The sequence below is a fragment of the Pristiophorus japonicus genome, chromosome 1 (assembly GCF_044704955.1).
Source record: "Pristiophorus japonicus isolate sPriJap1 chromosome 1, sPriJap1.hap1, whole genome shotgun sequence".
Classification (NCBI taxonomy): Eukaryota; Metazoa; Chordata; class Chondrichthyes; family Pristiophoridae; genus Pristiophorus; species Pristiophorus japonicus.
The window spans coordinates 263,220,364-263,246,023 of record NC_091977.1 but is presented as its reverse complement, the minus strand read 5'-3'; the positions used below and the strand labels follow the sequence as shown (position 1 = coordinate 263,246,023).

Below are 25,660 nucleotides of genomic sequence, written 5' to 3'. Positions count from 1 at the left end.
TGATATTCATGATCGTGTTGAAGCTATGCGACCTGTGAGGTAGAATAATGTGGGGGAGAAAAGTGCTGTGCCCCTGAAAAAAAGTCACAATAATGGGCCGAAAATTGCGGTCGGAGGCTTCCTTCGTACGAACGCCTCTGAACCAAAGAAAATCTACGAAACTACCTGGTGGTCCGGGAGAACATGGGATTCCGGTCTGAGGCCTTCATTCGTTGCGCAGCGCATGGGAAGATGTCTTCCAGGTATGAACGCATTTGCTGGAATCACGTGGGCCTGGACCACCAATCACTATCTAATATTCTCATTGATAATAACGGTGAGTTCCTTTTGTATGAGCTCCCATGACTATCAATGAGAATAACCTCCTAAAACACCGAACCACAGCACAATAAATTAAAAAAACCTCACATATTTAAAATTAATTGAAATTGTAAGGTTCTGCAAAACCAACCACGGAGACATGTGGCAGGGAGAATGGGAAGATGCCATGTTTAAAATGACCAACTGCAGTCAACAGCTTGTAAATCGCGGAGGATGATGGGACTCTGGCCACCCTGTACAGTAACAGACAGTTTTGCAGGGGCACGGAACCGGACGGGGGATGAGCCAGCTACCGTAAGGGGGAAGAGTGTACATTCGGTTCTTCCAGGAAAATGAATACAAGGCAACTTTATATTTTAAAAGGACATTTCTCCAGCTTTTCATGTAAAACCCTCACAGAAGAGGCAACATGTCCAGGCAAAATCTCCCCAGTAATACACAAGGCAACACAATGGCTATCAGTTGAATAATTAAACAATCATTTTGGCCAGCCCAGACAGAGTGGCACCTCTGTCGAGATAGTGAACAATCACCTTCATTCACCCCATCAGCGAGCGACAGGATACAGGAGGTGTGGCTAATCTCCCATTCCAGACAGATCGATACACATCGAACTGCCATTCACACCCCATTTTTATTCAAGGAAGACCCAAGACAATGGCATGCAGTTTTGGCGCGAAGATGAACGGACTAAAAAGCTGCAAAAACATACAGGGATGTTGGAGATTTTGGAGGTTGGAGTTAGCTTTTGCATTGAGTTGTAGAGTTGAGTTAAGAAGGTGGGAGTCAGTTTTCGTTGTGGTTGAGTTGAGTTAAAGGGGAGTTGAGTCAGCTCTTCACAGGGCCCTCGCTCTGGGGAAGGTGTGCTTAACTCCAGCAGCTTTTTGCTTAGGAGCCAACCGAGAGGCAAATAGAAGAAACCGACGCAACATCGAGGAGGAAAACCGAACCGACCAGCAACGTAAAACCCACCCTAGAGGGACCCCGAGCTGAAATAAGGTCCCCCAGAACCCCGGAGTTGATAGGATTGTGAGTATAGCCCAAACCCCCTCACAGACTCAATTTAGGATAGGGATTGGTAGGAAGGGTGGGAGTGGGAGGTGTGGTTGTGTGTGGGTGGAATGTTTCAACCTCTTATCTTCCCCTTCCCTGTTGCGAGAATTTTTTCGTGTTGTTGAGTGAGATTGTGCCATTACTGCTATTTATGACCTCTTCCAATGCCCTCTATCTGTGTGTTTATTCTAAATAAACAACATTAGCCATTTTGTACTCTTACCCACTGTGTCTGGTGCCTCGTTACTCACCCATCCTCATAAATCGCACATACAGAACCTCAGGGGAGTGTGGATTCGAATCCACACCCCAAGCTTCCCTTACAAAATTAAATGTAATTAAATGTTTTAGAAAAAAAAAATGTTTTTGAATTTTTTTTAATGTGTTTTAAAAGGATTAAAAATAAAGTTGCCTTAATGGACAAGGTTTTTAATATAAACATGAATGATTACATTTAATTTTTCTATGTTTTAAAAGTGTTACACTGATAAAAGTAAGCTATGCGCTTGCTTTTACCAGACATAAAAGTTTGAAGGACATTCGCAGGGTAAGAGTTGGGCAATTAGCCTAATCTCTTCCATGTGGATGTCCTTCTCCCGGGGATGCGTAGAATCGGTAACGAAAGTTTGACAGATCGGAATATCCGGTTCTCGGCGCATACACATCGTGCCCTGAGAATCGGCTTTTGCGAAGCCTCTCCAGATCCATGCGTACATACGCACCTGGTGAGGCCGCAATTTTCGGCCCAATAAATATTGCTCCATGTTTTCTCTCCTGAATGTTTGAATCAAGATAGGTCGAAGAAGCAGCCATCAATAGCTCCTCCCCATCCCAGAAAAGATTAACCATTCTCTGTCTCAACCATCAGTAGACCCAATCCTACTTGGTCAGGTTGCAGTTAGCAACTTATAACTGCTTTTATAATTTATTTTATTTGTTTCCAAGAAGCCAGTTTCCATGGCCCAGCTTCCACTATTTATGCTGCTAAATCCACTTTCTATTGCCTGGCAGTAGACTCCTAGAACTGGATGTGTGAGACTGCTGTCAGCCAAGGAAAACACATTTAACAGTATAAACAGTGGTAGTTGATTCATTGAAACATCGAAACATAGAAATTAGGTGCAGGAGCAGGCCATTCGGCCCTTCGAGCCTGCACCGCCATGCAATAAGATCATGGCTGATCATTCAACCTCAGTATCCCTTTCCTGCTTTCTCTCCATACCCCTGGATCCCTTTGGCCGTAAGGGCCATATCTAACTCTCTTTTGAATATATCTAACGAACTGGCCTCAACAACTTTCTGCGGTAGAGAATTCCACAGGTTAACCACTCTCTGAGTGAAGAGGTTTCTCCTCATCACGGTCCTAAATGGCTTACCTCTTATTCTTAGACTGTGACCTCTGGTTCTGGAACTTCCCAGCAACGGGAACATTCTTCCTGCCTCTAATCTATCCAATCCCATCAGAATTTTCTATGTTTCTATGATATCCCCTCTCATTCTTCTAAACTCCAGTGGATACAAGCCCAGTTGATCCAGTCGCTCCTCATTTGTCAGCCCTGCCATCCCGGGAATCAATCTGGTGAAACTTCGCTGTACTTCCTCAATAGCAAGAACATCCTCAGATTAGGAGACCAAAACTGAACACAATATTCCAGGTGTGGCCTCACCAAAGCTCTGTACAACTGCAGTAAGACCTCCTTGCTCCGATACTCAAATCCTCTAGCTATGAAGGCCAACCTCCATTTGCCTTCTTCACCGCCTGCTGTACCTGAATGCCAAACTTCAATGACTGATGTATCATGACACCCAGGTCTCGTTGCACCTCCCCTTTTCCTAATCTGTCACCATTCAGATAATATTCTGTCTTCCTGTTTTTGCCACCAAAGTGGATAACCTCACATTTATCCACATTATACTGCATCTGCCATGCATTTGCCCATTCACCTAACCTGTCCAAGTCACCCTGCAGCCTCTTAGCTTCCTCCTCACAGCTCACACCGCCACCCAGTTTAGTGTCGTCTGCAAACTTGGAGATATTACATTCAATTTCTTCATCTAAATCATTGATGTATATTGTAAATAGCTGGGATCCCAGCACTGAACCCTGCGGCACTCCACTCGTCACTGCCTGCCATTCCGACTCTGCTTCCTGATTGCCAACCAGTTTTCTATCCATGTCAGTACATTACCCCCAATACCATGTGCTTTAATTATGTACACTAATCTCTTGTGTGGGATCTTGTCAAAAGCCTTTTGAAAGTCCAAATACATCACATCCACTGGTTCTCCCTTGTCTACTCTACTAGTTACATCCTCAAACAATTCGAGGAGATTTGTCAAGCATGATTTCCCTTTCATAAATCCATGCTGACTAGGACCGATCCTGTCACTGCTTTCCAAATGCGTTGCTATTTCATCTTTAATAATTGATTCCAACATTTTCCCCACCACCAATGTCAGGCTAACTGGTCTTTCATTCCCCGTTTTCTTTCTCCCTCCTTTTTTAAAAAGTGCTGTTCCATGAGGAACTGATCCAGAGTCAATAGAATGTTGGAAAATGATCACCAATGCATCCGCTATTTATAAGGCCACTTCCTTAAGTACTCTTTGGGCTCCCAGTTTGTAACACTTCAAAGAGATGTGAATGCCTCCCCTGATTGGCATATGGATAGATTAATCATTTGGCGATTGCCTTGTGTTTGTCAAGGGAAAATGGTTGTCTTTGCTGGTGACCTTTTTTGCTATCAATTTTTTTTGTTATTGTCATGGTACCTTGATGTCTTTATATTAAAAAAAATTCCTTGGTGTTGGCCAATCAATGTCAGTGTAATTCTGTGTCTCTACACATATTAGTGCACACCTGCTGGTTTAGTTGACTTTTTATTCTTCCGTATCTTTATTCTCTTGTGATTCAGACCTTGGTGCATTTCTCCAATGTACATGCTGCTCAAGAAAGAGTTCTCCTTTTGTCCAGACATGTATGTTTTAAATGCCGTCAGCAAATCATTTGTTGCTGTGGCTTATTTTATTCACTCTGCCCTTGGTAAAACTGGCACAGAGAGTTTCTTTTCTCAGGGCATTTGTAGTTTATTTTTTTTCTCAAGCTGTGGGTTTAATGTCCAGTTTAGCTCACATGACCAAGCGACGAAAAACCTGTATCTTCTGATCGGTGGCTGTTACAATTATGTTGGCGTGTGCAGTTAACACAAGTCTTTCTTGTTTTGACTTGTATCGCAATCTGGAGGTGAAATTCCATTATCAGTGCTGTTGGTGCATTTCCAAGGGAGCCTGCCTCACAGCAGAAATTTCATCACACAACATGAAGCATCAAAGTTCCTTCCAAACCGTTAGGAAATGTACAAGTGTGTGGATCAAAGTTTACTTTAATATCACACTTCAATAACAGGAAGAGAAAGAAAGAATCATTGATCCCTGTTCCTTTATGTTAGATTTAATAGGCACTGTTTGGAAGGCCTGTAGGCAAACCCCCAGCTTTGATGTAACTTGCATATTTATGGTTCTTGTATATTCAGGGGACTACAATATTAATAATTAAATTCTACTTGCGCAATACATACTTTGGCTCCTTTGACTAGTTGGTTCAGCATTATCGGGAAACGTGCTGAAAAACAAGTCTTCCTGTGAATATGGGCATTGCATTCTGTACTTGGTGTAATGATGTGTATTTATTTCAGCTACTCTGATTGATTCAGAATTTGGGAATTACCACTATTTTAATCTTCTCTAATAACAAATACTGAATGAGTCACAATCTCCTCAACATATCATGATATCGCCTCCACAAGAAAGCCATCAGTTTGGAGATCCAAGAGCCTGTTGGGCATCCCCAGGCAGCTCGCCAGTAGAGGATTTCAATTTGAGACTGCTGTGCTACCGATAGCGGCCCTCAAGTAGATCCTGGGAGAGAGGGAGGGAGTGGGGGAAATCAATCGTTGTGAAGTCGGGCCAAGTGGAAATCGTGAACGGTCTTCAACACTGCTAGAGGAGGGAGGAACACTCTTGCACCTCCCCCTCCACATTCAGTTTTTTTAAAAAGCCCCTGTTCGGTGCAGTTGTCTCTTTTAGAACCATTGGTTAGGCCGCATGTGGACCAGGGAAGCCCAATTTTGAGTTGGGGGCTTCAAACAAGCGTCAGGCTCCCCTATTTACATATGCAAAGGGTCGAATGCTTACTTCAGGAGCAGGCTTTTCCTGCCTTCTCCAATATACCGGGCAGCACGTAATCAGCACAGGTAGCCACACCGCCATATTGCATGCATCCGCTGCATGTTTTCCTTATTTCTAGGCGATAAAGTTTCAGTTTTGATATTGATGTTGGCCAAATGGGTTTATAATTTTTTTTTCAATAATCTAGGCTTGTTCAATAAAAATAATGGGCCAAATATCACAGTCTCTACGGGCACGTTCGATGTGCGCACATACCCGTAGAGGCCCCGCAAGTGACAGTTCTCGGTGTGCACTGCGCATTCGCCGAAATCCAACACTTGCGAACTTTGACAGATCTAATGCATCCCCATTAGAAAGGCCTTCGCGGGCAGAGATTTGGGCTATTTGCCCAACTCTTGCCCAGCGAATGTCCTTCAAATTCTTAAGCCCTAGTAAAAGCAGCATAAGAGTTTTAATAGATAGAAAAAATAAATGTTATTACTTATTTTTATATTAACAACCCTATCTATGAATGTAAGTTTATTTTTAACATTATTTTAAAAAGTTTAAATTCAATAAAATAATTTTTTTCCCCAAAACATTTAATTTAATGCATTTTCTATTAATTTTTAAAAACTGAAGTGATTTTTTAAAATTTGTGTGTTTTATTTGATTTTAGGGGTATTCTCATTGACAATTAATCGGAGCTCGGAGAATACTACATTGTGATTGGTGGTCCAGGCCCACGTGATCCCAGGTTGCGCCTACGTTCCTGGGATGTGTGAGCCCATACACAGGGCTGCAAATGGAGGCCTCGGACCGCAAGTCTACGTTCCTCCGGGACCACCAGGTACTTTCGTAAAAAGATTTTGGTCGGAGGCGTCCGCCCACAGGAAGCCTCCAACCGCAATTTCTGGGCGTATAAGTTATTGTCCTTCTGCAGCCAACTCAGAACTTAATCCCTGGCATTCTAGGCATTGAGAAATAACAGGCGTGTTGGTAAAGACTAATGTCTTGGACTTCGGGGCCGAAATTGGTGGCCTTGCCGCCGGCTGCCGCAGGGTTTTTTAGCCATTTTCCCCTTGGTGACAGATTCCTCCAGGGCTGCATCCGGCAGGACTGCATCTGCCTGCTGATGCCCGCCGATGGCCAAGTCGCGTAAGTGACCTCCCGTCTGCCAAGCTGGTGCAGGCGGGAGTCGGTGGTAGCAGGGGGAAGGACAGTTGTGTGTAGGCAGGTGTAACCTCGGCGGTAAGACCTGCAAATAAAGGTTAGTGAACATTTTTTCATTGTATTTCTTTCAGGATTTTACTTATACTGAAGGTGTTATGGTTTTTTTAAAATTGTGAATAATTTTATTTTTCAGTGTTCCCCCTCCTTTTGGCGAGGAATGCCTTTGCCACCGAGATTGAGAGCTCCCTTCCACTGCTGCCCCGCCAGATTGATGGCATAAGCTATTTCTTTTCAAGGGATCTTCCTGGCAAAGTACCGCCGGTCTTGGTGACCATCAGCTGTCATTTGGGAGGGCCTTGGCTTCCACCAAGTTCAGGCCCTTCATCTTTAAAGGATCTGTATTCACAATATCACCTTTATTGTTAGGCTTCTTCAAAAAAAAACTTTAAATGGAAACCTATTTATGTTGGTCTCCTTTCCTTGTAGTTTAGTATTTTCACATATCACATGGCGAACACACATGTGAAGCAAGACTATAGCTGAAAAGCCTCAGCACTTCAGAAATATTTTGTAACTAAACATTAGAAATGCAGGGATATATATATATATGAAGAAAGCTGACAGTCATACTTGTTCACAGCCGAGGGAAAAAAAATAACGGCAGACTTGAACACTGCAGACAAACAACTGCTTTCGGTAAACTGGCTGAAAAATAACATCAATTTACATATAAAGTAGGTTTCTCTTTCATGTTCAACGACCCAAATTTTTACTGACTTTCTACATTTACATTACATTTTTACTGCTGAAATATTAATATACATACTCATTTAAAAAGGAAAGAAACACAGAAATTATGTTGGCATTCTTTTAATTTTTACCATGTATGTCAGAAAATTATCTGACTGTATTTTGTAATTATTTTGCCTATTTATACGTTAATTGCATCAATTTTTATTTTTATTTTTGCATTATTATTCTAAGAAGGACCAATGCCAAGAAGCCAGTCTTATTTGAGTATGCATGTGGCATCGCATTCTATTCTGTTTTGGGCCTGTTGATACAGCATTTGTTTCAGTCGCTATGGTTGATTCAGAATTTGGATGCAGTTTCCCCAGTACAAAACTGCAGTCTTAATCTTCTCCATTAGCAGATTCTGAACTAATTCCCTAAACAAATGCAATCCATCATTTGCATCACCACAAAGAAGCTACCACTGGCAGTGTTTCTATGAAATGGAACACACACTGCAGTCTGGTCCCCACATCAGCAATTCCAAGCAGCATGGACAATGATCCCAGACCGTTACTTAGTGTCATTATTTGAGACAAGGAGGAACTTCTGCTAACAGCAAGATGAAAGGCAGAATTAATCTCAAAAATGTGTCAAAATGTCACGCAGATGGTTGCAGTACCTGAAATATGTTGTTTCAAGATGGTTCTGAGCCTTTAATTTGAACACTATTCTGGTATTTTTGGTACTTAAAAAAATAATGGGCTGTTAGCAGATCAGCAAGTCTCAAAGTAATGATACCATTACTCGTCACACCCACTAAACCTGTAAATATACAAATAAGAACGTAACAATTAGGAGCAGGAGAAGGTCATACGGCCCCTCAAGCTTGTTCTGCTACTCAGTAAGATCATGGCTGATCTTTGACCTCAATTCCACTTTCCTGCCCAATCCCCATATCCCTTGATTTCCCTAGAGACCAAAAAACTATCTATCTCTGCCTTGAAAATACTCAATGACTCAACATCCACAGCACTCTGAGGTAGAGAATTCCAAAGATTCACAACCCTGAGTGAAGAAATTCCTCTTCATCTCAGTCCGAAATGGCCCACCCCTTATCCTGAGACTATGCCCCCTAGTTCTAGATTCTCCAGGGGAAATAACCTCTCAGCATCTACCCTGTCAATCTCCCTTAGAATCTTATATGTTTCAATCAGATCACCTCTCATTCTTCTAAACTCAAGAGAGTATAAGCCCAAGCTACTCAATCTCTCCTCAGAAGACAACCCTCTCACCCCAGGGATCAATCTAGTGAATCTTTGTTGCACCACCTCGAAGGCATGTATATCCTTCCTTAAATAAGGAGACCAAAAATGTGCACAGTACTCCAGGTGTGGTCTCACCAGAGGTCTGTGTAATTGTAGCAAGACTTCCTTACTCTTGTATTCCATCTCCCTTGCAATAAAGGCCAACATGCAATTTGCCTTCCTAATTGCTTGCTGTACCTGCAAGATAACTTTCTGTGTTTCCTGTACGAGGTCACCTAAATCTCTCTGAACACCAACATTTAATAGTTTTTCACCATTTAACTAATATTCTGCTTTTCTATTCTTCCTACCAAAGTGAATAACTTCACATTTTCTCACATTATTCAGCATCTGCCACCTTATTGCCCACTCATTTAACCTGTCTATATTCCTTTGCAGGCTCTTTGTGTTCCCGAGGGCAGTTCTGGTATGATTTTGAATTCGCAAGTCTCTAAATAGTTCAAAAGTTGATTTATTTTACACGCTTGTGCTGAGTATTCCTGCTCTATTCAATCCCAACAATACATTTTGATTTTACTCACAGAATACAACTCATGATCTCAATGTGAAATATGTAGCCTGACTTCCTGGACCAACCAGTTCTACATGTGGAGTTAACATGTTGCCCACTGTGACTAAAGCTGCAGCGATATGCAAGTGTTGCAACAACATTATTACCGTGTCATGATATAGAATATATACATATATAAATATACATACCTATATACATATTCACTTATACGCGTATGCATACGTATACGTATATATGCATATACGCGTATATAGATATATATATATATATGTATACGTATATATACACATACATATATCACAAATAATGACACATACACACACACATATGATATATATTTATCTAAGTGTCAAGCATGGCTCAGTGGGTAGCACTCTTGCCTCTGAGTCAGAGGTTGTGGGTTCAGGTCCCACTCCAGAGACTTGAGCACAAAAATCTAGACCAACTCTCCAATGCAATGCTGAGGGATTGCTGCACTATCGGATGTGCCGTCTTTCAGATGAAATGTTAAACCGAGGCCCCGTCTGCCGTCTCGAGTGGCCGTAAGGGATCCCATGGCACTATTTCGAAGAAGGGAAGGAAAATTATCCCCGGTCTTCTGGCCAATATTTATCCCTCAACCAACACCACAAAAAAACCCAGATTATCTGGCCATTATCACATTGCTGTTTGTGGGAGCTTGCTGTGTGCAAATTGGCTGTCGTGTTTGTAATGAATGTAATGATTCACAAGTCTTGTTACTGTAAACTCCCTCAGGTGTAAACTGGATCCAACTTTATCCGCGCCCAAACTAACACGCGTTACATGGTATCCGTGCTTATATACCAGTGACCGCGTACAGCCCGATGACCTCCGACAGTGGTCTCTGGTGATCCCAAGCATAAATACATAACCACATCAGAGACTGGAGGTCCAGTTTTAATAATGACAGCAAAATCCTCTGATGAATGAATATTGGTTGGTTGGTCACTGACTGCATCTTCCTCAAAAGGTTCCGGTTCATCCATGTGCCACAGTTTTATCTGATCAACATGTTTCTGCATGTTTGCCCATTCTTGAGCACGACAATAAACACTGTTACCCTCCTTGGCTGTAACAGTACCGGTGATCCACTTTGGACCTTGATCATAGTTCAGTACATAAACTGGATCGCTGACAGAGATGTCACGTGACACAGCAGCACGATCATGATACCCTTGCTGACTTTGATGTCTGTTTTCAACACGATCATTCAAATCGGGATGAACAAGAGAGAGCTTGGTCTTGAGACATCTCTTCATCAGTAGTTCAGCAGGGGAGACCCCAGTAAGTGTATGAGGTCTGAGCAGTATACAGGACAAGCTAGTCTGCAGTGAACCCTGAGTTACACGTTTCATACTCTGCTTGACCATTAGAAGCAGGTTTGAATGGGGATGACCTCACGTGTTTAATATCATTGAGTTTCTTGAAATCTTGAAACTCCAGACTTGTGAAGCAAGATCTTTTGTCGCTCACAACAATGTCAGGCAAACCATGAGTAGCAAACATAACACGAAGGCTCTCAATAGTAGCTGTAGACGTACTAGATGACATAATATATTATATCCACTTTGAATATGCATCCACCACAACAAAAAACATCTTTCCCAGGAAAGGGCCTACAAAATCAATGTGTATCCTCGACCATTGTTTAGATGGCCACGACCAAAGACTCAGGAAATTCCGCTGGTACTTTACTTAGCTGCATACAAGTATTGCACTGATGCACACATGATTCCAGATCAGAGTCAATTCCAGGCCACCATACATGAGCCCTAGCAATGGCTTTCATCATGACAATACCAGGATGAGTGCTATGTAGTTCACGTACAATTTTCTCTCTACCTTTCTTTGACATGACAACACGATTATCCCACAGTAAACAATCTGACTGAATGGACAGTTCATCTTTGCGACGGTTGTAAGGTTTGGTCTCATCAAACATTTCCATCGGTATTGCAGACCAACCACCACTGAGGACACAACGTTTCACAACCGATAAAATAGGGTCATGGCTGGTCCAGATCCTAACTTTTTGAGCAGTGACAGGTGTTCCTTCACTCTCAAAAGCATCCATTACTAACAGTAAATCTGCAGGTTGAGGCATCTCCACCTCGGGTGTGGGCAACAGCAGACGACTCAGTGCATGGGCACAATTCTCAGTGCCAGGTCTATGATGAATAACATAATCATAGGCAGACAATGTCAACGCCCACCTCTGGATACGGGACGATGCACTGGTATTAATCCCTTTGTTTTCTGAAAAAAATGAAATGAGTGGTTTGTGATCCATTTCGAGTTCAAAACAAAGACCAAACAGGTACTGATGCATCTTTTTGACCCCATGCACACAGGCCAAAGCTTCTTTTTCTACCATGCTGTAAGCTCTTCCCGCCTTTGACAAACTTCTCAAAGCATACTCAAAAGGTTGTAGCTTACTCGACTCATTTGCTTGTTGGAGTACACAGCCGACTCCATATGATGAAGCATCACAGGCCAATACAAGATGCTAACATCAATCATAATGAACAAGCAACTTGTTTGAACAGAGCAGATGCTTAGCTTTCTCAAAGGCACTATGTTGAGACATACCCCAGACTCAGTTGTCGCCTTTTCTGATTAGCACATGCAATGGCTCTAACAAAGTGCTCAATCTGGGTAAGAAATTACCAAAGTAGTCGAGTAGCCCAAGGAATGAATGCAGCTCCATCTCATTCTGAGGCCTGGGTGCATTTTTGATGGCCTTGGTTTTCAAATCAGTCGGCCTGATCCCATCAGCAGCAATTTTCCTCCCCAGGAATTTTTAACTTCAGGTGCCATGAAGACACACTTTGAACGTTTCAGCCTGAGCCTCACTTTGTCCAGACGATGTAGGACTTCTTCAAGATTGTTCATATGGTCAGTAGTGTCGCGACCTGTGACCAGAACGTCATCTTGAAACACGACAGTTCTGGGAACAGACTTCAGTAGACTCTCCATATTCCTCTGAAATATGGCTGTAGCTGAATGAATTCCAAAAGGACATCTGTTGTAGACAAACAGTCCTTTATGGATGTTGATGCAGGTGAGTTTCTTCAAAGTGTCGTCAAGCTCCTGTCTCACATAGGCCGACGTCAGATCCAGTTTCGTGAACGACTTTCCACCAGCTAGCATGGCGAACAAGTCATCAGCCTTCGGTAACGGGTACTGATCCTGTTTCGAAAATCGGTTAATCGTAACCTTGTAGTCTCCACAAATCCTGACAGTGCCATCACTCTTCAACACAGGAACAATAGGACTGACCCGCTCGTTAATCTTGACTGGTGATATGACCCCTTCACGTTGGAGTCTGTCAAGCTCAATTTCAAACTTTTCCCTCATCATGTAGGGAATAGACCGAGCCTTATGATAGACAGGCCTTGCATCAGAATCCAGGTGAATCTGCACACTGGCTCCAGTAAAATTACCAATGCTCGGTTCAAACAAAGAAGTAAACTTCTTCACCACTTGAGCATACGAAGTATTATCCACTGATGACAACGCTGTGATATAATTCCAATTCCACTTCATTTTATCGAGCCATTTCCTGCCGAACAGCATTGGACCATTACCTGGGATGATCCATAATGGTAGATGATGAACCACACCATCATATGACACTTTGACAACTGCACTGCCAATCAGCGATATGAGTTCCTTAGTGTAAGTACGCAACTTGGCATTGACTGGACTCAGCTTAGGCTTCACAGCCTCAGTGTCCCACTGGTGTTGAATGTCCTTTGGCTCATTATCGACTGACTCACACCCATATCCAGCTCCATTGATACAGGCATGCCATTCAGCTTTACGTTAACGATTATCGGCTGGCTCTTTCCCGAGAACAAATACAGACCATAAACTTCCACCTCGAGTTGTGTATCTGGGCCAGTACTGGACTGGTCATCATCAGCAATGTGATGAGCGGCAGCACGCTTACTCAGTTGTGAGCACATTCTCTGAAGATGCCCCACTTTCGAACAGCCATTGCAGGAGTACTATTTAAACCGATACTGATGAGGCCGATGATTGTCCCCACAATGCCAACAGGGTGAAATCGGATTCATACCAGTTTGCAGACTGCGCAGTCGCGATGGCCTTGCTCAAATCCCGCTTCTCTTCGACCAATAACTTCCTAAGAATCACATCATGGTTGATGCCTATCACGAAGAAATCTCGCAGCATGTCTTCCAACACGTTCCCAAACTTACACGGCTCAGCAAGATGTCGCAGGTCAGCGAAGAATCCCAACACATCCTGGCCCTCAGCACGAACATGTGCGCAGAAGTGACAGAGCGAGATGATGATCCCCTCTTTTGGCTTAAGATGGTCACGCACCAAAGCACACAAATCCCCATGTTCTTTGTCCGTTAGACGTAAAGCTAAGGGAAGATTCTTCATGAGGCCATAAATTTTTGGACCACAAACGCTGAGGAAAACTGTCCTGCGCCGAACTGCGTAAGCGTCTCCCTCCATTTTGTTGGCCACAAAATACTGATCCAGGCGGTCGATAAAATCCACCCAATCCTTGCCATCTGCGAATCTCTCCAGAATTCCAATAGTGTCCATTGTACATGCGAAGGTTCTTACATTACCTCGTCGCCAAATGTAATGAATGTAATGACTCACAAGGCTTGTTACTGTTAACTCCCTCAGGTGTAAACCTGATCCAACTTTATTTGCACCCAAAGTAACCCTCGTGACATAGTACCCGCACTTATATACCAGTGACCGCGCGCGTGCGTGTACAGCCCGATGACCTCTGACAGTGGCGCCCCCTTGTGTCTGGTGACCCCAAGCATAAATAGATAAAAGTGTTTCCTACATTACAACAATGACTAAACTTCAAAAGCAATTCATTGGCTGTAAAGTGCTTTAAGACGGTCCAGTGGTCATGAAAGGTGCTATAGAACTGTAAATCTTTATTTTTATTGTAATGTAGCAGGAACATTATGTGCAGGAGTAGGTCATTCAGCCCACCTATCATTCAATGAGATCATGTTTGATTTACACATCAGCTCTGATTTCTGGCATTTGCTCCATATCCTAAATCTATCTATCTCAGTCTTGAAACCTCCAATTGTCCCAGCATCTGTTTGGGGAGATTTCCAGATTGCTCCTATCTTTGAAAAAGTGCTTCATGATTTTGTTCCTGAAAGCCGAAAGATTATATCCTTCGTTCTTGATTTTCTCCGCCAGATGAACTAGTTTCTCCCTAACTACCTATCAAATACTTAAAAAATGTTAAATGCCTCTATCTGATAACCCCTCACTCATCTATACACAAGGGAATGCAAGCCAAGTTTATGCAACCTGTCCCCGTAACTTACAACCTTTAACACCTCGGGTATCATTCTGGTGTATCTGTGCTGCACGCGCTCCAAGGCCAATGGATCAGCCGAGAAGTGAACCCAATACTCCAGAAGGGGTCTGACCAAGGCTCCAGATAACTGAAGCATCACTTCCTCCTCTTCGAAATACAGCCTGCTTTGAGGGTAATGCCAAGATTCCATTAGCCTTTTTGAATACCTTTTTACCCGCCTACTAGCTTTTAATGATTTATGTACTTGGCTTCCTAAATCTCTTTGCTCTTCCTACATAAGAACATAAGAAATAGGAGCAGGAGTAGGCCATCCGGCCCCTCGAGCCTGCTCCGCCATTTAATACGATAATGGTTGATCCGATCATGGACTCTGCCCGCTCTCCATAACCCCTTATTCCCTTATCGTTTAAGAAACTGTCTATTTCTATGTTAAATGTATTCATGTCCCAGCTTCCACAGCTTTCTGAGGCAGCGAATTCCACAGATCCATAACCCTCTGAGAGAAGAAATTTCTTCTCATCTCAGTTTTAAATGGGCGGCCCCTTATTCTAAGATTATGCCCTCTAGTTCTAGTCTCCCCTATCAGTGGAAACATCCTCTCTGCATCCACCTTGTCAAGCCCCCTTATAATCTTATACGTTTCGATAAGATCACCTCTCATTCTTCTGAATTCCAATGAGTAGAGGCCCAACCTACTCAAGCTTTCCTCATAAGTCAACCTCCTCATCTCCGGAATCAACCTCGTGAACCTTCCCTGAACTGCCTCCAAAGCAAGTATATCCTTTCGCAAATACGGAAACCATAAGTGCACGCAGTATTCAGGTGTGGCTTCACCAATATCCTGTACAACTGTAGCAACACTTCCCTGCTTTTATACTCCATCCCCTTTGCAATAAAGGCGAAGATTCCAATGGCATTCTTGATCATTTGCTGTGCCTGCATACTAACCTTTTGTGTTTCATGCACAAGTACCCCAGGTCCCGCTGTACTGCAGCACTTTGCAATCTTTCACCATTTAAATAATAACTTGATCTTTGATTTTTTTCTGCCAAAGTGCATGACCTCACACTTTCCAACATTATACTCCATCTGCCAAATTTTTGCCCACTCACTTAGCATGTCTATGTCTATTTGCAGATTTTTTGTGTCCTCCTCACACATTGCTTTTCCACCTATCAGCAAACTTGGCTATGTTACACTCAGTCCCTTCTTCCAAGTCGTTCATATATATTGTAAATAGTTGGGGTCCCAGCATTGATACCTGCGGCACCTCACTGGTTACTGATTGCCAACCCGAGAATGAACCATTTATCCTGACTCTCTGTTTTCTGTTCATTAGCCAATCCTCTATTCATGCTAATATATTACCCCCAACCCCATGAACTTTTATCTTGTGCAGTAACCTTTTATGTGGCACCTTGTTAAATGCCTTCTGGAAGTCCAAATGCACCACATCCACTGGTTCCCCTTTATCCACCCTGTTAGTTACATCCTCAAAAATTCCAGCAAATTTGTCAAACATGACTTCTCCTTCATAAATCCATGCTGACTCTGCCTGACCAAATTTTGCTTTTCCAAATGTCCTGCTACTGCTTCTTTAATAATGGACTCCAACATTTTCCCAACCACAGATATTAGGCTAACTGGTCTATAGTTTCTTACTTTTTGTCTGCCTCCTTTTGTAAATAGAGGCGAAACATTTGCAGTTTTCCAATCTGCTGGGACCTCACCAGAATCCCCCAAATTTTGATAAATTACAACCAATGCATCCATAATCCCTGCCGCTACTTCTCTTAAGACCCTAGGATGCAAGCCAGCCATCAGGTCCAGGGGATTTATCTGCCTTTAGTATCATTATCTTACTGAGTACCACCTCCTTAGCGATTGTGATTGTTTTAAGTTCCTTCCCCGCTATAGCCCCTTGACTATCCACTATTGGAATATTGTTAGTGTCCTCTACCACAAAGACTGATGCAAAATATTTGTTCAGAGTTTCTGCCATCTTCATGTTCCCCATTACTAATTTCCCGGTCTCATCCTCTAAGGGACCAACATTTACGTAAGCCACACTTTTCCTCTTGCTACCTGTTTTTATATTTTGTGCTAGTTTACTTTCCTCGTCTATTTTCCCTTTCTTAATCATTTTTTTAGTCATTTTTTGTTGGCTTCTAAGTGCTTCCCAATCTTCTGTTCTCCCATTAGTTTTGGCCACATTGTATGCCCTTGTTTTTAATTGGATACCGTCCTTTATTTCTTTAATTAGCCACGGATGGCTAACTTTTCTCTTACACCCTTTCCTCCTCACTGGAATATATTTTTATTGAGAGTTGTGAAATATCCTTGAATGTACACCACTGTTCATCAACCGTCCCACACTTTAATCTATTTTCCCAGTCCACTTTAGCCAACTCTGCCCTCATACCTTCATAATCTCCTTTATTTAAGCTTAGTATGCTGGTTAGAGATCCAACTTTCTCATCTTCCATCTGAATTTGAAATTCAATCATGCTATGATCACTCATTCCAAGGGGATCCTTTACTCGGAGATTGTTTATTCATCCTGTCTCATTACACAGGACCAGATCTGAGATAGCCTGCCCCCTGTTTGGTTCCGTTACATACTGCTCGAGGAACTCGTCCCTTATGCACTCTATGAACTCTTCCTCAAGGCTACCCTGACCAATTTGATTGGACAAATCAACATGGAGGTTAAAATCACCCATGATTATTGCTGGTCCCTTTTTACAAGCCCCCACTATTTCCTGGTTATGCTCCAACCAACAGAGTTGCTACTATTAGGGGACCTATAGACTAAGCCCACCAGTGACTTTTTCCCTTTATTATTCCTATCTCCATCCAAATTGTTTTAACATCCTGATCATTTGAGCCAATATTGTTTCTCACTATTGCAGTGATTCCATCCTTTATCAATAGAGCTACCCCACCTCCTTTTCCTTTCTGTCTGTCCTTCCAGATTGTCAAGTACCCTTGAATATTTAATTCCCAGTCCTGGTCACCTTGCAACCACGTTTCTGTTATGACTATCAGATCATACGCATTTGTCTCAATTTGTGCCGTTAACTCATCTATTTTGTTACAAATGCTACGTGCATTTAGGCAAAGTGCCTTCAAATTTGTTTTTTTTACCTTTTTTTCCTTTGTTTCCTCTCTCCTTCAAACTCATTTTTTTTATTTTTGCTTTCTAATTCCAGCTTTACTCCCCTCCCTACTGAATCTATTTTCAGGTTCCCATCGCCCCTGCCAAGCTAGTTTAAACCCTCCCCAACAGCACTTGCAACCCCCCCCCCCCAACCCCCCCGCGAGGATATTGGTCCTGGCTCTGTTGAGGTGCAACCCATCCGACTTGAACAGGTCCCAGCTCCCCCAGAAGTGGTCCCAATGCTTCAGGAAACTAAAGCCCTCCCGCCTGCACCATCTCTCCAGCCACATATTCATCTGCTCTATCCTTCTATTTCTGTACTCCCTAGCTTGTGGCACTGGGAGTAATACGGAGATTACTACCTTTGAGGTCCTGCTTTTTAATCTCCCTCCAAGCTCCCTAACCTCTGCCTGCAGGACCTCATCCCTCTTCCTACCTATATCATTGGTACCAATGTGGACCACGACATCTGGCTGTTCGCCCTCCCTCCCCAGAATGCCCTGCAGCCTCACAGTGACATCCTTGACACTGTCACCTGGGAGACAACATACCATCCTGGAGTCAAGTCTGTGGCCACAGAAATGCCTGCCTGTTCCCCTGACTATCGAATCCCCTACCACTATAGCTCTTCCATTCTTCTTCCTCCCCCCAGCCCCGTGCAGCTGAGCCACCCTACTTTCTCACCTTTTAGAAAATACTCAGTTTTATCTTTCTTGGGTCCAAAGCGCAGGCTCGATGGGCTGAAGCCTCCTTCCGTGCTGTACTAGTCTATGATTCTATAAAGTGGGTGACCTCACACATGCCCCTGATGAATTCCAGTTGTCATAATTTTGCCTACTCATTTAATCATTCTATGTCCCTTTACAACTTAGTGCTCCCATCTGCACTCCTTTAGAAAGAAATACTTGGATTGAACCAGCACCTTTCACGACCACCGGATATCTCAAAGCTCTTTACAGCCAATTAAGTACTTGTGGAATGTAGTCACTGTTGTAATGTGGGAAACGCGGCAGCCAATTTGCGCACAAGCAAGTTCTCACAAACAGCAATGTGATAATGGCCAGATAATCTGTCTTTTTTGTTATGTTGATTGAGGGATAAATACTGGCCAGGACACTGGGGATAACTCCCCTGCTGTTTATCGAAATAGTGTCGTGGGATCTTTTATGTCCACTTGAGAGAGCAGACAGAGACTCGGTTTAATGTCTCTGAAAGACAGCACTGCACTGGAGTGTCAGCCTAGATTTTTTTGTGCTCAAGTCCCTGGAGTGGGACTTGAACCCACTATGTTCTGACTCAGAGGCGAGTCTGCTGCCTACTGAGCCACAGCTGAAGAAATTTAGTTAAAAGAACTTCCGTTTCTCCTGATTTATAACATTTCATGTACCAACAACAACAACAACTTGAAATTAGAAAGCAATTTTAATGTAGTAAAATATCCCAAGGCATTTCACAAGAGTATTATGAGACAAAATGTTTGACACCCACCCACAAAAGGGAGCAATTTAGGGCAGGTGACCAAAAGCTTGGTCAAAGAGGTAGGTTTTAAGGAGCAAAGAGAGGTAGTGAGGCGAAGAGGTTTAGGGAGGGAATTCCAGACAAGTCTATGGGGAATTAGATGCCCCATTAAACCAATGAAAAAGATGGAGTGCTACAATGTCTTCAGAGCATCATAGCATGCCCTGGATAGTTACTAATCTGGTGACAATGTATTTTATGAGATCGCCCCTTTAGCATTGTCACAAGATGATGCCTAAATGACACTGGTTTATTAAATTGTGTTTTGGGAGTTTATTAAAAAATAATCTTTTGCTGTAAATCTTTTTTACTGTAGCTTTTCTAAATTATATTTTATTAATTTGTACAGTAATAAAATACTTAAGATTAAATGTAACCAGTGTGTGGAATACAAAAATCAAGTTGTGCTGTAATAAAATATTATAATCATATTTCTTCCAAATCAGTGTTGACAACCTGATACCATGGGAATCTGGTCATCCCACAGAGAAAAGCTGCTTATCCCAACCTAAATTGGCTCTGTGGCTTGCAACTTCAATCTGTATTCTATGTTCACAAACAAAATCTCCTTGGATGTGGTTGAATTTATAAGAGAGAAAACAAACCATAAAGTATATTGTCAGCGATTTTACACGCAACATGGTCAGGCAGAAAGAAAACTGTTAAAATCTGCTGCTGCAAATTGGCAATTTTTAATTCTCAGACAAAAGCTGTTTTAGTAATTATTGCGAACTCGACAGAAACATAGACATAGAAACAGGTGCCAGGAGTAGGCCATTCGGCCCATCGAGCCTGCACCACCATTCAATAAGATCATGACTGATCATTCACCTCAGTACCCCTTTCCTGCTTTATCTCCATACCCCTTGATCCCTTTAGCCGTAAGGGGCATATCTAAATCCCTCTTGAATATATCCAACGAACTGGCATCAACAACTCTCTGCGGTAGAGAATTCCACACAGGTTAGCAACTCTCTGAGTGAAGAAATTTCTCCTATCTCGGTCCTAAATGGCTTACCCCTTATCCTTAGACTGTGTCCCCTGGTTCTGGACTTCCCCAACATTGGGAACATTCTACCTGCATCTAACCTGTCCAGTCCCGTCAGAATTGTATATGTTTCTATGAGATCCCCTCTCATCCTTCTAAACTCCAGTGAATACAGGCCCAGTCGATCCAGTCCCCCCTCATATGTCAGTCCTGCCATCCCGGAAATCAATCTGGTGAATCTTTGCTGCACTCCCTCAAAAGCAAGAATGTCCTTCCTCAGATTAGGAGACCAAAACTGAACAAAATATTCCAGGTGAGGCCTCATCAAGGCCCTGTCCAATTGCAGTAAGACTTCCCTGCTGCTATACTCAAATCCCCTAGCTATGAAGGCCAACATACCATTTGCCTTCTTCACCGCCTGCTGTACCAGGACCTAGCTCTGTCAAGCCTGTGTGGTGGCTGGTGTGCAACGGCCACACACGTTAAAAAATCCACGCACAGGCATCTTCCACCCTTCGGGATCTGGAATATTAGTTCGGGATTTGGAACATTGAAACACCTGTGAACTCATCCCTTCTTGGGGCGGAAGCAAGTCATTCTCGCTTCGAGGGACTGCCTATGATGATGATGGGTGCCTGCATGCCAACTTTCAATGACCGATGTACCATGACACCCAGGTTTCGTTGCACCTCCCCTTTTCCTAATCTGCCACCTTTCTGATAATATTCTGCCTTCGTGTTTTTGCCACCAAAGTGGATAACCTCACAGTTATCCACATTATACTGCATCTGCCATGCATTTGCCCACTCACCTAATCTTTCCAAGTCACCCTGCAGCCTCTTAGCTTCCTTCTCACAGCTCACACTGCCACCCAGCTTAGTGTCATCTGCAAACTTGGAGATATTACCCTCAATTCCTTCATCTAAATCATTGATGTATATTGTAAATAGCTAGGGTCCCAGCAATGAGCCCTGCAATACCCCACTAGTCACTGCCTGCCATTCTGAAAAGGACCCATTTATCCCGACTCTCTGCTTCCTGTCTGCCAACCAATTCTCTAGCCACATCAATACATTACCCCCAATACCATGTGCTTTAATTTTGCACACTAATCTCTTGTGTGGGACCTTGTCAAAAGCCTTTTGAAAGTCCAAATATATCACATCTACTAGTGCTCCCTTGTCCACTACTAGTTACATCCTCAAAAAATTCAAGAAGATTTGTCAAGCATGATTTCCCTTTCATAAATCCGTGTTGAATTGGACTGATCCTGTCACTGCTTTCCAAATGCGCTGCGATTTCATCTTTAATAATTGATTCCAACATTTTCCTCACTACTGATGTCAGGCTAACCAGTCTAAAATTCCCCGTTTTCTCTCTCCGTCCTTTCTTAAAAAGTGGTGTTAGATTAGCTACCCTCCAATCCATAGGAACTGATCCAGAGTCGATAGACTGCTGGATAATGATCACAATGCATCCACAGAACAAATTGTAGATCATATTTCTGGTATGTCAACTGTCATTGCCTTGATTTCAAAATTCTCAACCGTGCCTACAAATCCCTCCATCATCTCGCCCCTCCCTATCTCTGTAATGGCCTCCAGTTCCGAGATGTTTACGCTCTTCTAATTCGACCATCTTGAGTATCCTTGATTATAATCACTCAACCATCGGTGGCTGTGCCTTCAGCTGCCTGGGCCCCAAGCTCTGGAACTCCCTCCCTAAACCTCTGCGCTTCTCTACCTCTCTTTCCTCCTTCAAAACACTCCTTAAAATCTACCTCTTTAACCAAGATTTTGGTCACCTGCCCTAAATTGCTCGTTTTGTGGCTCGGTGTCAAATTTTTTGTCTTATAGCACTCCTGTGAAGTGCCTTGGGATGTTTTACTATGTTAAAGTGCTGAAGTTTTTTTTAACTAAAGGAGTTCCTAAAATGTTTTCTTGAGCACTTTCCAGTAGCAGTATCCATTTCGAACCAATGTTGTAAATCCTGAATATATGTTCGTGCTGCGCTATGGCGTGTGATTGTCCAGTTGTCCGGAGTCCTCATTCCATAATTGTAAATTCACTGTGGAACTTCAGGGGTATGTGGTATAAAGTAGTCTGGGCCCATTTCGGACCCGCACTTGGCACTGCAGAGACAGCCCACGCCTGAACCAAAAGTCACGAGGATTGTTAGAAATTGGTCCTCATTTGAATAACTTGGTGACCTACGGCACTTGTCATGCTGCCATAGACAGCTCGCATTGGAGGATAATCAATTTCAGGCCGCCAGTGTTGCTGACAGCGGCTCTTGAGTAAGCTGCAGGAGTGAGTGAATCATAGAATCATAGCTATTTACAGCACAGAAGGAGGCCATTTCAGCACATCGGTCCGCACCGGCCAACAAAGCATCCTCCAGCCTAATTCCACTTTCCAGCTCTTGGTCCGTAGCCTTGTAAGTTAAGGCACTTCAAGTGCACATCCAAGCGGGCTGGATTTTCGGCTTTGCCGTTTTCGGGGTGAAAACTGAGACAGGGTGGGAAATTTACCGCTCAATTAATGTTTGCCCCATGTGGAGTAATTTTTGTCATCTGGGTGCTGCATGTGCAAAGGGAGGTTGTACCACATTCGCGGTGCAAAAACGGGAATATCGGCAACTAAAGTGTGGGGCCGGGAATGCTCCAAGAGAGACCTTGGGAGGATAAAAATTAATCCGCCCCCCAAAATTCACAAAAACATTCAAAAAATATTGCCACACCCTTACAACAGAAATCATTACAAAAAAATAAAATGATAAACACTGGAACTTATCTTTTTTGCAGTTTACCACCTCACTGCCGCCGGCAGGGCTGGACCACTGTGTTTTCCCTGGCGGTCATCGGCGGGGCGTGTTTCGAGGCGTACGGGTCGGGTGCGAGTCAAAACTTCTGCCGATTTTGCAAGGAGAGTCATTGCACACCCGGCCCAGTTCTTCCCAACGGTGCTTCTAAGCGCCACGGCAAAACCTGACCGGAGGATCGCTCTTGGACGCTAAAGACCTCACCACCCCATTTTTCGCCACGGAGGGTCAAAACCCGGGTTGCAAACAATCTGAAAATCCAGCCCAAGTACTTTATAAATGTGATGAGGGTTTCTGCCTCTACCACCCTTTCTGGCAGTGAGTTCCAGACCTCCACCACCCTCTGCGTGAAATAATTTCCCCTCAAATTCCCTCTAAACCTCCTACCAATTACTTTAAATCTATGCCAACTGGTTGTTGACCCCTCTGCTAAGGGAAGTAGGTCCTTCCTACCTTCCTATCCACTCTATCTAGGCCCCTCATAATTTTATACACCTCAATAAGGTCTCCCCTCAGCCTCCTCTGTTCAAAAGAAAACAAACCCAGCATATCCAATCTTTCCTCACAACTAAAATTCTCCAGTCCCGTCAACAGCACCCTCGTAAATCTCCTCTGTACGCTCTCTAGTGCAATCACATCTTTCCATTAATGTGGTGACCAGAACTGCAGGCAGCACTCTAGGATTGGGCGCAGGCTGTCCTGCTAAATTTGAATATTTTGTGCCATTTAAATATTCAGTGCATGGGTGAGGCCACACCTGGAGTACTGTGTACAGTTCTGGTCTTACCTAAGGAAAGAAATACTTGCCTTCAAGGGAGTGCAACAAAGGTTCACTAGACTGGTTCCTGGGATGGGTGGGGTTGTCATATGAGGAGATATTGAGTAGACTAGGCCTATATTCCCTAGAGTTTAGAAGAATGAGAAGTGATCTGTTTGAAAAATATAAAATTCTTAAGGGGCTTGACAGGGTTAATGCTGAGAAAATGTTTGTCCTGGCTGGGGAATCTAGAACACAGGGGTCACAGCCTCAGAAAGAGGGGTGGGCCTTTTAGGACTGAGATGAGGAGAAATTTCTTCACTCAAAAGGTTATAAATCTTTGGAATTTTCTACCCCAGCGATCTGTGGATGCTCAATCATTGAATATAAGCTAGACAGATATCGATACATTTTGGGGAATTAAGGGATATGTGGATAGTGCGGGAAGGTAGAGTTGAGGTCGAAGATCAGCTATGATCTTATTGTTTGGCAGAGCAGGCTCGAGGGGCTGAATGGCCTACTACTCCTCCTATTTCTTACGTTCTTATACCAATTTCTACCCCTACAATGTTAGCATTGCTCAAAAGTGTTGTCCACTTTGTACCAATGTTAAAATTGAACTATAAGGTCAGACTCAAGCTCGATCTGCCTCCAGAGAGAAGCAGGATGAGATACCGTGGAGGGGGTTTCACACTATTCCGGTCAGTCCCTTAGACCTGACAGATACTTATTGCCCCCCTGTCCGGTTAATTTAAATATAGTGACAGTGTAGATACTGCTGCCTGTTTAAGTTTAACAATTGGGATGGCAGTCCTGCACAAGTGTGAAACCACAGATACACAAAGCTTTCTTCCCAGACATAAGAACTGGAGTTCCAGCTAGGAAATTCCTTTGTTACCTCTAGACTTGACAATTCCAATGCACCCCTGGCCGACTTCTTCCCTAGTTCTACACTCCATAAACATGAGGTCATCCAAAATTTGGCTGCCTGTCTGGTTTCTTTTTTTAAGTAACAGCGATCCCCTCCTCTGCAACTCCATGGGAGTAAAGGTGAAGGGAAAATGAAACAAAAAATCTGCAACTCAAATGAGGTGGATGAGATGATATGGTATAAGGTAATTGAAGTTGAAGAATAAGTAGGGCTGCTGGCATCATCCACTTGACTCCGAGGGACTGTCTATGATGATGAGGTACTTAAGGGTTTTACTTTTAGGGATCGTTGCATAGAAATCATTCCAGAACAGAAACTGTTACTGTTTTCAAATTCTATTTCTTTAAAAATTAAATATTAAGCGAATATACGTGAGAAGGCAGCTCCTAATAACATCTCATTTTAATGTAATTGCACAAAATTCCTGGCTGGCCTACATTCTACCCTACGTAAACTAGAGATAATCCAAAACTCGGCTGCCCTGTCCTAAGTCGCACCATGTCCCGTTCACCCATCATCCCTGTGCTCGCTGTCCTACATTGGCTCCTGGTTCAGCAACGCCGCGATTTCAAAATTCTCATCCATATTTTCATATCCCTCCATGGCATCACCCTTCCCTATCTCTACAATCTCCTCCAGCCCCACAACCCCCCTGAGATATCTGTGCTCTGCTAATTCTGACCTCTTGAGCATCCCCTATTTTAATCGCTACATCATTGAAGGCCATGCCTCCAACTGCCTTAGCCCTAAACTCTGGAATTCCCTCCCTAAACGTCTCTCCTTCTCCTCGAAGAATGAGATGGGATCTCATAGAAGCATATAAAATTCTGACGGGATTGGACAGG

The 25,660-nt window shown here is 43.2% G+C and overlaps 1 protein-coding gene and 1 long non-coding RNA gene across 10 annotated transcripts in view; one reads left to right on the top strand and one right to left on the bottom strand.

The window, feature by feature from the left end:
- Positions 1 to 7,130, top strand: part of LOC139270347 (uncharacterized) — a 48,508-nt gene extending 41,378 nt beyond the window's left edge. Inside the window, exons 2-3 of the long non-coding RNA XR_011594697.1 lie at positions 6,221 to 6,391; positions 6,908 to 7,130. This is a non-coding gene — a long non-coding RNA (uncharacterized lncRNA). The remainder of the gene's footprint in view (positions 1 to 6,220; positions 6,392 to 6,907) is intronic.
- The window catches only part of LOC139270224 (receptor-type tyrosine-protein phosphatase delta-like), a 2,930,110-nt gene that overhangs the window by 1,558,830 nt on the left and 1,345,620 nt on the right, over positions 1 to 25,660 (bottom strand). The gene's annotated exons all lie outside the window — the stretch shown is intronic.